At 40.5% G+C, this 13788-nt stretch overlaps 1 long non-coding RNA gene across 1 annotated transcript; it reads left to right on the top strand.

Annotated features, from left to right (window-relative positions):
• Positions 1-368: 368 nt before the first annotated feature.
• On the top strand, positions 369-9272 carry LOC138957930 (uncharacterized). Its single transcript, XR_011453228.1, has 6 exons — positions 369-1134; positions 1729-1797; positions 2688-2781; positions 3756-3926; positions 4380-4479; positions 7844-9272. It is a non-coding gene; the product is annotated as an uncharacterized lncRNA (long non-coding RNA).
• Positions 9273-13788: the final 4516 nt, after the last annotated feature.

Genomic DNA, 13788 nt, shown 5'->3' on the forward strand with positions numbered 1-13788 from the left:
AAGATAGTAACTTTATAATAAATTCACAATTCACAATCAACCGCAAACTTGGGGGGGGGGGGGGGGGAGGAAGGGGTAGCATTTTCCGACAAGCAAGCTCAGCAAAACAGCGGAGGATTAAGTTAAGAAAAGTTCTGCCAAAAAAAGTGTTCCGACACAAAATCTCTTAGAATGTTCGGCTGACTTGCTCAAGCCTTCGAGCGGATTCCCTGTTCAATCTGCTGGAAAACAAATTCAATTTTGCGGGAGGATTTTTTGTCTTCTCTGTCTCTGTCCCTCTCTCTCTCTTTCTCTCTCTCTCTCTCTCTCTCTCTCTCTCTCACTCTCTCTCTCTCTCTCTCTCTCTCTGTGTCTCTCTCTGTCTCCACCCATTGCACACCGGTTGGACCGTACATAAGGTAACGTTAAATTATGCTTGTGCAACGTATGTGGGAGTATCACTTATAACCTCAGGGTATCTCTTATCCTGTTGCGCATCTATAGACTAGAGACAGCGCTGGTTAGACTAAAACATGGATCGGGAACTTCAGTACGTACTTAGGACTACCGCGGCTGTGCTTGCAAGTTTGGATAGTTCTTTCTTTCTCATTTGATCCGAGTTTTATCTGTCTCATTAAATGCCATTTTTCTACCTACTACACATATAGTTTTCCTAATTGATTCCCGAAGATAAGTTAGTTTCGCTTCCACGTTTCGGTTTTCACTAATTCAACATGGCCGGCGTCGGCAATGCATCTTTGATCATCATCTTCTTCCGAAGAGGACTGGGTTCTTGCGAACGTCTCAGAGTCCTGCGGTTGAGTCACTGTTACCGATAGTGGTTAGCTCCGGCAAACAGGGAGATTAAAAAGGTGGGGAGGTTTAAAACTATGCGGTACAGGGGAGAGTGCGTTCAAGGGCGGGCTCTCATGCCCGACTGCACTGAGGAAACTGTGGCCGAGACGGGAGCGAAGGAGGGGCCTGCTTCGGCCGATGAACAAAGAAACTGTGATCGAACAAGTATGGTGTTACAAGGGGAAAGACCCGCAAAGTGAACTTAGTTGCCAAAGCCCGAAGTGTGACGACGGACTCGGTTTCCAGCAACTGTCCACCGACTCAGCGGCAAAATATGAGTTGACACGTCCGAGGTGAAAGGTAATAGTCTCTTCTTATTAGAATGTAAGGTCATTGTTTATGACTAAAATACAGTAGAATCACATAATGCACGAAGGAATGGAACATGTACATGGAATAAGATTGTCCGTCCACTAAGACACATTCCTAAAGGTGGAACCAACATCCTGACGGCTATGCAGAGAAAGTGTTCTTTTTCAGAAATGCATTCAAATAAAACAAATAGGGAAATGCCCACTGAACAGAAACACCCAGGCTCCTGATTTTTGGTATGAATCCAAGTTGAGAGAGATCAGCTGAGCTAGGATTTTACATGGAATAAGATCATCCCTCCACTTGCATACAATGTATACAACCAGAAATGAAGATACAGTGTGCTTGATGTGGTGATCAAGTGACATTTTGCTATGAATGTGTTTAAGCAACTAGTAGCTTCTTCAGCGTTAATTCATTAAACAATCACTCTTATTCTTAGCACATAGAGCACATTGAGTGAGTGTGTGCATGTGTGTGTGTGTGTTTGTTATTGCAATGTAACTTGTAAGACCTTATAATATAAATATACACAAATTATAACACATGCTGGGATTCTAAATATGTTCTGTTTACTTGCAGGTCTCAGTTATTACCAAGCCCTGCCTCATTCTTCCCGCAACACTGACATGGTGCTGTTGTAGAACACAAGTAAGTCCTTTGATCATTTCCAAAATACACTAGTGCAATAGCTTGTGAGTGCAACTGGTGGTAATGAGAATATTTTACCACAAAAGGCTAAAGTACAAATAACAGATTTATTATGTTGGAAAAAGAAGTAAGCCAGAGCAAGTGATTAGTGTACCAGTTAGCTAGGGTGGATGTATTATATAATTACAATTTACAGTCAGCATAGAATGTTGAGGACAGTCTAGAATTTTTCTCGCCCTGTGAATTCAACTGCAAATCAGATGGCATGAAGAAATCAATGTTATATCATGCTCTGCATTGAGTGAACCATCTCCTGTCATTCTGAGTGACACATCTCTTTAACTGAAAAACATGCCAGTAATTAAATCCAGGCTACATGGGGATGGAAAATGACCCTGGCAATTTCAACCTCTGAATGATTGTGTCTTTGTGTAGCAGGATTATGGATCTTCACAAGCCTTAGTTCATTTGTCTGCACAATATATCAGTTTACAATTTAAAGGCCCACTTGCCTTGTCACTACAGTATAATGTGGCTATGCTTTAACATGGAATCCCTCATCTTGGCCACATACAAACAATTATATATTCAGTGACTGCTTGCTGTGGTGAGTTAAAATGTGTGATGAAATATTTTCACAAAAAGGTACCAGTGTTGTTAACAAAACTAATTCTTTAACAAACAAACAAAAACCACTCTGCACAGAGAGCATTCAAGCTGATCTATGTTGCTATTCGTCCAAGTAGAGGGATGATCTTATCCCAAGTAAAAGCCTGACAAGATCTGAGACTGTGAAGCAAAATGTTTTTACATGGTAAAGTAAGCCTTTAACGAGCAAGTATGTCTATTGCACTGGGTGTTTTATTATTATTGTATCATTTTTCTTTCAGGTAGTCTCTCTTTAAACTGACTTTCTACACCATGGTGTCTCTGGCAGTGTTATATTGGCAGAAGACAGTTGGAACTGGATTCCTCATTTAGATGGTAGGCATGTTTTGGGCTTTTGTGTTGCTTTGGTGTATGTGTGTGTGTGTGTGTATGTGTGTGTCTGTTCTATACCAGAAATAAACACACTGTTTGCTTGCTGTGGTGAAGTGACATTTTGTGATTTTTTTTTTTAAATGAGCTAGTACAGTTGTAGCTTTTACAGCATTTATTCATAACACAATCGCACTTGGCGCAGAGAGCAACCAGACCGTTCATTGTGGGTATGTGAACAAGTTAAGAGATCATGTCTTATCCCATTTTAAAGCCTGACCAGATCTTAGACGGTGAGCCAAATTGTTTTCATGAGAAGGAATGTGCCTTTCAGAGAAATCTATTAACTACAGTATTACTTTACAAAACATATTTTAAGAAATGAAATGTGTTACAAGTAACAGCCATGGGGGTGATAGCCTGTAGGTGGAATAATAATCTTCAATTGCCCAGAAATGATTGTTATCTGGTCAAGAAATGCAAAGCATTTTGATGTTTGTGACGATTAGTTACTCTTTATCACGTTTGGTCCCTGATTTTGCTGTCCTTGTCTGCGTTGGGCAGGTGTGCGTCCATGATGTCATTGCTATTGAAAACTAATCTGTACTGCAAAGTAAATGTACCCGTACATGACGTACATGGCAGTTGTCAACCGGGGGCCAGCCATGACTGGGATTGATGTATCCACAGGCACTCGACACCAGGTGGGCGGGGCCAGTGGTTGGGGTGTGATTCCCTGCCTTACACCACCACAAAGTGTAGTATCAGCAGACAAGACTGAGCAGAACTTCTGCCCCCCCCCCCCCTCACCAATTGACCACTCAGTGCCATGTGCCTGCAGCTGTATCATAAACACTTTGTGACAATAGTTGTTACCTCCTTAGAACAGATCTTGTGATGCTCCTCAGTCAGTCAGTGTTTGATGGATGCTAACTGGTATACTTGACATAGTGTTCATATGAAAGTTTTATGTGTTGCAGCTCATCCAGATCACAGGTACACAAAGGAGCTGGTTACAGTGATAACATAGGCACATGGAACTGCTTATGGACTACTTTAGAAAGTGAGCGGTTACAACCAAGACTCTTCCGTCAGGAAGGTCTGCGGAAGGGTGCTTGATCTGTTTCCTCGGACAGGCTTTTCAAGACTAGGTAGGTTAAACCACATGATTGGGCTTTAATTATGAATGCACTTCAAAATTCACTCTATTTCATTATCTTGTACAACCCCCCGCGGGTTAGGGGGAAGAATTTACCCGATGCCCCCCAGCATGTCGTAAGAGGCGACTAACGGATTCTGTTTCTCCTTTTACCCTTGTTAAGTGTTTCTTGTATAGAATATAGTCAATGTTTGTAAAGATTTTAGTCAAGCAGTATGTAAGAAATGTTAAGTTCTTTGTACTGGAAACTTGCATTCTCCCAGTAAGGTAATATATTGTACTGCGTTGCAAGCCCCTGGAGCAATTTTTTGATTAGTGCTTTTGTGAACAAGAAACAATTAACAAATCTTCAATAGTACTGACCAAAGAAGAAGGTTTAATTGTGTGATCATGATTTGATACATATGCTTGACCCTGAAGATGTGTTTTATTTGTTTTGTTTCAGAACAAAGTTTGGTGAAGTAGAAGCTACCGCTGTAGGCTGGTGTAAGGCTGAAGAAGAACCTCTGACAAGTCAATTTTCAAGCAACTGAGCACGAACCCAGGTACAAGACACAGAGCTCTCTTTCTATCGGTCTGTTATTCATAGAATGACACTAACAGTGACACAAGTAAATAATCTGTATCATTGTCTTGACCTCTAGAAATTTGGTAGAGAATAAGATGACTGATAGTATTATTTTGATTATTTCATGGTCATTACAGTGGCCTCCACCCCTGCCCCTTTTAAGACACCCCAATCTAAGACTCCTTCCTATTAATGACCCTGTTTTCGCAGACTTCTTGTTCATAACATCTGTAAATTCACTCCCATTTTAAGACTTGCTCCATTTGGACTTGGACTGGGTGGCCGAGTGGTAACGCAATTGCGCTCGGAAGCGAGAGGTTGCGAGTTCGACCCTGGGTCAGGGCGTTAGCAATTTTCTCCCACCTTCCCTAACCTAGGTGGTGGGTTCAAGTGCTAGTCTTTCGGATGAGACGAAAAACCAAGGTCCCTTCATGTACACTACATTGGGGTGTGCACGTTAAAGATCTCACGATTGACAAAAGGGTCTTTCCTGGCAAAATTGTATAGGCATAGATAAAAATGTCCACCAAAATACCCGTGTGACTTGGAATAATAGGCCGTGAAAAGTAGGATATGCGCTGAAATGGCTGCGATCTGCTGGCCGATGTGAATGCGTGATGTATTGTGTAAAAAAAAATCCATCTCACACGGCATAAATAAATCCCTGCGCCTTGAATATGTGCACGATATAAATTGCATAAAATAAAAAGATAAAATAAATCCCTGCTCTTAGAACTGTACCCACGGAATACGCGCGATATAAACCTCATATTGATTGATTGATTTTAAGACCTGATTTTGCTTATTTTGGATTTCGAAAAAAAGAAAAACAAATTCCCACTCTGTACAGAATTAAGCCAGGTTCATGATTTTTGTATGGACCAAGTTGAGAGATGGCATTTGTATAGGCCTGACCAGATCTGAGATGTTGAATCTAATTGCTTACGAAGAAAGCATTGTGTCATTATAGGCACACTACTTCTCGTCACCGTCTCAGTTCTGGCCAGGCTTTAACATAGGATAAGCTCATCCCTCAACTTTGTCACATATGAACAATCGACACACTGACTCTTGCTGTTGTGAGTTGACATTTTTTGATGAATTTATTTCTGGAAAAGGCACCATGCAGTGCTTTTTCAGGGGTGGGACTTTTCCGCGGATTTCCGCCGACACAACTTACGAATTCTGCTGGAGTAATCTATTTTTCCGCGTCACATTTCATTACAATATCTATGACTTGTTGAGTGAATGATTTGGAGAGACGTGGAGATGAAACAGAACACTGGAGGCTTGAGAGTTAAATTGTGCTGACTGAAAACTCCTGATAACTAATAGTAATTTTGAGGGGGGGGGGGGGGAGGTTGGGGAGTGTGGAGAATGTCTTTTTTGTCAGATTGCACAGATTTTAATGTACCATTTAACCAAAATTCGGGGTAACATGCCCCCGAACCCCCTGGAAAAAAGGGATTTCCTCCTTTTTCATCACAAGAGAGTCCCACCCCTGTGTTTACAGAATTCCTTGTTTAAAACTATCACTGTGCACAGAGGGAAGGGGGGGGGGGTGTATTTGACCACCCCTGTGTTTACAGAATTCCTTGTTTAAAACTATCATTGTGCACAGAGGGAAGAAGGGGGGGGTGTATTTGACCACCCCTGTGTTTACAGAATTCCTTGTTTAAAACTATCACTGTGCACAGAGGGAAGGGGGGGTGTATTTGACCACCCCTGTGTTTACAGAATTCCTTGTTTAAAACTATCATTGTGCACAGAGGGAAGAAGGGGGGGTGTATTTGACCACCCCTGTGTTTACAGAATTCCTTGTTTAAAACTATCACTGTTCACAGAGGGAAAGGGGGGGGTGTATTTGACCACCCCTGTGTTTACAGAATTCCTTGTTTAAAACTATCACTGTGCACAGAGAGAAGGGGGGGGGGGGGGGGTATTTGACCACCCCTGTGTTTACAGCAGAATTCCTTGTTTAAAACTATCACTGTGCACAGAGGGAAGGGGGGGGGTGTATTTGACCACCCCTGTGTTTACAGAATTCCTTGTTTAAAACTATCACTGTGCACAGAGGGAAGGGGGGGGGGTGTATTTGACCACCCCTGTGTTTACAGAATTCCTTGTTTAAAACTATCACTGTGCACAGAGGGAAGGGGGGGGGGGGGGGGTGTTTTTGACCACCCCTGTGTTTACAGAATTCCTTGTTTAAAACTATCACTGTGCACAGAGGGAAGGGGGGGTGTATTTGACCACCCCTGTGTTTACAGAATTCCTTGTTTAAAACTATCACTGTGCACAGAGGGAAGGGGGGGGGGGGGGTGTATTTGACCACCCCTTTGTTTACAGAATTCCTTGTTTAAAACTATCACTGTGCACAGAGGGAAGGGGGGGGGGGGTGTATTTGACCACCCCTGTGTTTACAGAATTCCTTGTTTAAAACTATCACTGTGCACAGAGGGAAGGGGGGGTGTATTTGACCACCCCTGTGTTTACAGAATTCCTTGTTTAAAACTATCACTGTGCACAGAGGGGGGGGGGGGGGGGTGTATGTGACCAAGTGAAGTGCATTGCTACATAATAAAATGAGCAAATCCGTCCCGTGAAGAAAACTTCTGCTTACTTAATTGTCAGATTTGCCAAGGCGTGTACATGAAATAAGATTATCATTCTAAATGCTGAATCAACATTCTGACTGTTTCCTATGAAACCAGGCTTGATTTTTGGTATAAATCCAAGTTAAGGGATAGCATGTGTAAAAGCAGAATTGTGTACAGAGGCAGCTTTGTGTTATTAAAGGCCGGCTGCTTTTCGTGAACACAGTTTGGCTCACATCTCACATCACCTGCCAGGCTTTTTAAAAAAAAAAATGTTTTACCATGGGATAAGACTATCCCTCCATTTAAGCACATACCAGCAACAAACACAGTGGTTACTTGTGATGAACTAGTGGCAAGACAAATGATTTAAGCATCACATAACCTTCCTAAGTGAAGTCAAGTTATGTGTCTGTGCCAGTGTGTGTGTGCATGTGTGTGTCAGCATAGAATGTTGAGGACAGTTCGATGGTAAATCACCCTGACAATTTTAGCCTATGATTGTGCCTACATTGTGGCAGGATTGGATGTGGATCTTCAAAAGCCTAAGTTAACAAAAAAAGTATGTAAAAGTACATTTTGAATAGTAGTTTTTTTCTCAGAGGGAAGATATCACAAGATATGATCGTTCCACTGCATGTATGCCACATAACTAAAACAAAAATTAAATGTTATTTTAATCGTCTTTTGGGTAAAACAAATACACCATCAATATATTATAATAATGATCTTGCTTGTTTACAGATGGACAACAGCTACTGCCAGGACCAGGTTACGCATAAAGAAAACAGTCAACACTTGGCTGGTGCTGCAGCTTCTTTGATGTCTATTTTTTTTTTTTTTTTAAAGACAGACAGCTACCAGCTCATTCAAGACCATAGCCCCATCTTACTCACGCAGAACAGACAGCCATCTTTCGCCTTTGCACAGAACACTGCTGTCTGAAGGTACACATCAAAAGGATAGGTTTTGCACCTACAGCGTGCGACTGTGGCTAGGGTAGGAAGAACAGACTCTGCAACACGTTCTGAGAGGGTGGCCTTTTCTTGCCACCCGTACCCCTGTGCAACAAGACTTGGCCAGAGAGCACACATCCAAATGCAAACACTGAACACTGAAGAGGAAGAAGAAGAAGAAGGTGCCCACACAGAAGGACATAAATCTACTTTAAGGGCACACAAGTTTACAGCAGTTTATTGAATTGTAGCAGATTATAGGGAGAAAATGAACAAGCTAAATAGGCTGTACAGTACTTCACTTGAACAATGTATAAAGTTCCCTGTATTAAGAACATTTACAGATCACAAGACATTGTGTTTTCTTTTGTTTACAATACAAATGTTTCATAATAAAAAGATGTGCACTAGGCAAGATCCTTAAAATGTAAAACTAGTAGTGTGACAATTTTGAATTGTTCAGAGATGGTTTTTCTTCAGTGGTAAATGTTTTAGCTTTTTTTATAAGATCCCGTTAGTGAAGCATACTATAAAACCTTGACCTTCCAAACTGTGTTAGCACCCTGGGCTGCGATCATTGTGTTGAGCTACTTAAAGGCACAGTGCAGCTTACAGCCTTCGTTTTGCGTTTTTGTTGCAGCTGAGTGCATTTACAGTTCAAAAATCCTCCTATGGTAGTAAAACTACCCAACGACGACATCTGTGAAGCTCGACAGTTTCTTGTTCACGCGAGTGCATAAATTAACCTAGTTATTACGTGGTGTTTGGTCGGAGTTCGATTCAACTGAGTGATTCCGGCCTCCATTTTGTTTTATACAAACTCATGATGATGTCTGACATAGTTTGCTAGTGACGTGTCTTTTTGTGCATGATGTGGTGATCTACCTGATCTAAATTTAGATCCAAAAATAGGTCAAGACCAGCCGGGTCTGAGTACGAAATTGATTCGTAAAAAAATCGCAGTTCTTGACTCTTTGGGTGCAAGTCAATGAAACTTGTTAGTTCTTCTAACAGATAGCTGCCTGAGGTATGACTAAAAGCCCCAGGGGCTCCGTGCACCTGAATTTGACAAGTTCAGTACCTTCAGCAAGCGCAAGTACAGTAGAGAAGCGCTTGACACACTGAAAAAGGCCTACTACGAGCAAAAGAAAAAGAATCAGTGATGCATGTGCTTTTGATGTAATCTTCTTTGACATTATGATGACTACAAAAACTGACTGATGTGTTTTGTTTGTGAATGATGGATATATGTGCATGATTGCGTTTCGCAGACACAGTTGTCATGTGCGTTGTAATTGGCGACGAATGCTGGATGATTACTATTTTTGTACCAGGATTACTATTTTTGGGGCTGAGCATTACTCCAAAACACTTATGGGGGTAAACAGGTCTGCAGCACAACTACAAATGTAGAAATGTCGTCTGCATTTTGTATATTTTAAAAGGTTATTTTTGTGCACAGAACATACATCTGCAGGGAGGTTTGGAGGGTGAAGTTAGGATCTGTTAGGAGGCATACAGCATCACACTCATTTTGTGTGTGTGTATTTTGTGTTGACAGATAAGACACTGTCATTCCAGCAGAAACCTGTGATGATGCACATTTTATTGAAGTGACCAGCTGAAATTGTATGTACGTTGTTATGAAATTGACAAATGATCCCTGCTTTGCAATCCTGGGTTAATGATATTGCCAAAATTAAAACGTGGAGGAAAAAGTGAGTGTAAACCTATTCTTGTGGTGGTGGTGGTGGTGGTGGTGTGTGTGTGTGTCTGGTTAGTGTGTGTTTGAGTGTGTGTTAAACAAACAACGACAAACAACACCAAACCTACATCAAACAAGCACAACAAAAACAAATTACACAAAAAAATGGCAAAAATCAGAATATCAACTGAGAAAAAAAACCGTGGCTGAATGCAATACTTATTATAACTTAAAAAGTAAAAGTGTGCGTGTGGATGTGTGCGTATGTTTGAGTGTTTTAAACAAACAACAAACCTAAATTAAAGAAGCACAACAAACAAACAAAAAACCTGGCAAAGTTCTGAACATTAACACAATGCTGCTGTCTGCTTTGAGGGGAGGAATAAAATGACTGAAGCCGGACTGCCGAGAGGAGGAAGGAGGGGGAAAAGAACACGCAGACATGAAAACACACACAACTCCATGACAGATAAACTGCTTATGTTCAAAAATCAAGAATATTTAAGCGTGCACACACGCACGCACACACACACACACACACACACACACACACACAGACTCTCCTCGTGAAAGTAAAGGTAAACTCGAACTTGAAGGTAAGTATAAATGTTTGATATGGAAGAAACCTGTGATAAAAGTCTTTGTATAAATCATCGGTACCAACAAAATTCAGTTGCCACAACGCGTAAAAGGACATACTGTAGTTTCAAATTAGTAACAATCTAAGCCATTTTAATCAGCACTGGTGTCCGGCAAGCACTAACAGATACAACAGCACGTGTATGCATCTTGAAGTAATAAGACCTTGAAGTAGGCCTAGAGTTTACACTATGCATTATGTAATGCTTTAATTCAGCTGCCTAACTGTGGAACTTTGCAAATCAGTGTGTGAGGACCGTTTCACAAAACAGACAAAACACCCTCTCAGTTATTTACACAAATCAGTTCCAGAATGTGCGTGTTCCTTTTCCGTCTCTACAAATTAATGTTATCTGGGGGGAAAACGAATCATTGTCGCTTCCGCCCTCAGTTATAATTGCCTGAGCATAATAGGAAATGCAACAGGTGTAGTCTTCCGCCTGATTTTTAGTCAAGATATTTCGACACAGAATGTTTCTTTCTTTTTTCTTTGTATGTTCACAAGCTCACATACAATCATTTATGCAACACTGACAATAAGACCAGACCAGAGTTGTGATTGAAATGGGCAGTTTATTTAATAAAGCTCCAGAATGAATAAAAATACATGACAAAATAAGGTGGTCCCGCTGTACAAAGCCGGTTACCAAACACACACACACACAAACACACTCACGCACGCACACACACACACACACACACATGACACACACACACACACACACACACACACACACACACACAGAGTAACATTGTACAACTTACTGTCACATTCAAGCGGGAACACCAAACAAAACGTATCATCAAATGAAACAACATTTTAAGTGGTCAACTGAGCAGATGACCACAAACCACACTTGAAATCTTCACATCGTTAACACTTTCTCCTGTATCCACAAAAGTCATTTATGCTGACTAGATAATGACATAATAAAATGACATCAATAAAACCATTCCCTTTTTTATTTTAAAGAAAAACAAGAAAATTAAAATAACGCAAAGAACTGATGCTCAGTAAGGTTGGGTATCGATCTCAAATGTGTGCATAGCTAATTACATGTAACCGGCATGGACTGGGGCTAGAATTGGCCTTTCTGTCAGGCAACTCGGCCTCTAATTGGTTTTATATTGTCTGATCCCCCTCCAGAAAAAAACAATACCATTTGCCCCGTGCTTCTGCGCCCACAAAAAAATATTCGGGAATAAGAAAAGTTCAAATTTTAGGCACCCCACATACAACCCTAATTGTCAGTCAATTACTTTACTGCAATCAACGTTGATTTTAAAGTACCATGTCATTATTATTTTGGAGATAGATTTGAAAAAGTCCATAATTGCAGACTGCGTATTGGTATGAGTGATTTGAATTTTGATTTATGTCAGCGGCACCTCAAGGAATGCCCCAAATGTGAGTGCGGTTACCCAAGGGAGACTGCTGAGCACTATTTGTTGCATTGACCCTTGTGTAGAGATGTACGATTATTGTCAATTGATAACTGATTATAAGTTTATTGAAATATTATTGAAAGGCATCCCGCAATATTCCCGGAATGTCAATCAGACCATATTCATAACTGTACAAGAATTTATTAAGACAACCAGGCATGTTCCGTACATGAGCCTCTACATTTTATTCATAATGTTCATTTGACACTGTCATGAGACAAATGCTGCCTGACCAATTGTTCTTCGTAATTTCTCTCGTGTTTTGTGTCCTTGTTTCGACTTATCGATTATGGCCCAATCGTTATGTAATTTAGTGCCATTTTCGCCGATCACAAAATGTATTAACTTTGCGTGTGTGTCTTCTGTGCATTTAATATTATTGTGACGTGACCCACTCTTCCAACATTTCTGGCGCTCCAAGTCTTCGTCGTCCTTTTTTTTCCCCCTTATGCTGAATTCTGTTCTCTCGTACCCCATTTCTTTTTGTTTCTTGTTTTTACCCCCACCAAGTTCTGTACTACCACCCCCTCCATTTTTTGATTGCTTGCGCATCAGGTTTGTCTGTTTGTTTTCGTTGTCTGAAATGAGTAAATGTATCTAGTCCGCCATCATGCTAAACTTTGTTATGTACATACCAGGATGACTTAAAATAAGCATTTATGCTTGAGTTATCTTAAAAAAACAATGCATTGTTTCTGTCATGATAACAAATTGAATAAAGTTTTGTAAACCAATGGACTGATTATAGTTGACCCTGATATGTGATTACGGGATAGTGTCACATTAATTTATTTCTACTTTCACTTGTACTTTTGTACTTAAAACAAATCACTGAAATGTAAAAGTTATTATTTTTTCCATTGTGAAGTGTCGTCAGTCTCCTCAAGGTAATGCAGTCAAACTCAACCAAAAGTTGGAGGGGCTTCTTCATACTTTCAGTGTGTGTGTGTGTGTGATTTCTTTGACACTATGCACGTTTGTATATAACCGCCTGTGCACAAAAAGAAGAACATAATCGAATCTTATCATTCATTTTCGCTTAATTGATTGATTGGTATGCATGTTTCTAACAGTGACCGTTACCAAAGTGAGTATAGTGCGCTTCCCAAGCATAAAACGGTGCATGACTCTGGATTTGCGTCTGAGATATTGACACATCACTGTGAGAAAAAGCGTTAATGAAAAAAGAAGACTATTTATTTTCCTTGAGCATTATCTTAAAGTGGTGTGCCAAAAACTTTTAAATTCAAAAATTCAATATTTAACTTTAGGAAAAGCACTGTAGAGAGAAAAACCACGCTTGTGTGTTCAGAATAGTCTCCATGTGGTATCAATATAAATGATTCAAATGTATGGAAGAGAAGCTGTTTCTGCTGGATTAATACACACACACAATTGTGCACTCACACATAAGCACGCATGCATGCTCACACACACACAAATACACACACACACAACACACAAAAACCCACACAAACACCACACCACACACACACACACACCCACACACACACACAGAAACAACAAATTCATTATGACAAACCAAATACGAAGTCCTATTTCACAAATTTTTATATCTTCTCCTTTTCACCATATACAAATACAGTCACGAAGTACATTTATAAGGCCAAATTATTAAGAATATTATTTTCTGTGCTTGAATTACCCAGTGGTGTAGCATGATCACCACGAAGGTACAATTCACAGAAGTTGAGTAATCACTTTACAAAACCCATACCAGTACCACATTGTTATGTTTAAATCCTATTTATTAACCCCACACAATAGAAGAAGATAGCTTTTGTGAAGACTTTCATTTTCCCAACCAAATGCTGTTCAAAGATTTATTCTTTCTTTCTATATTTGGTGTTTAACGTCGTTTTCAACCGTTCAAGGTTATATCGCGACGGGGAAAGAGGGGGGGGGGGGGGGAGGGGGGGGGG

Source organism: Littorina saxatilis, unplaced genomic scaffold, assembly GCF_037325665.1.
Source record: "Littorina saxatilis isolate snail1 unplaced genomic scaffold, US_GU_Lsax_2.0 scaffold_406, whole genome shotgun sequence".
Lineage (NCBI taxonomy): Eukaryota > Metazoa > Mollusca > Gastropoda > Littorinimorpha > Littorinidae > Littorina > Littorina saxatilis.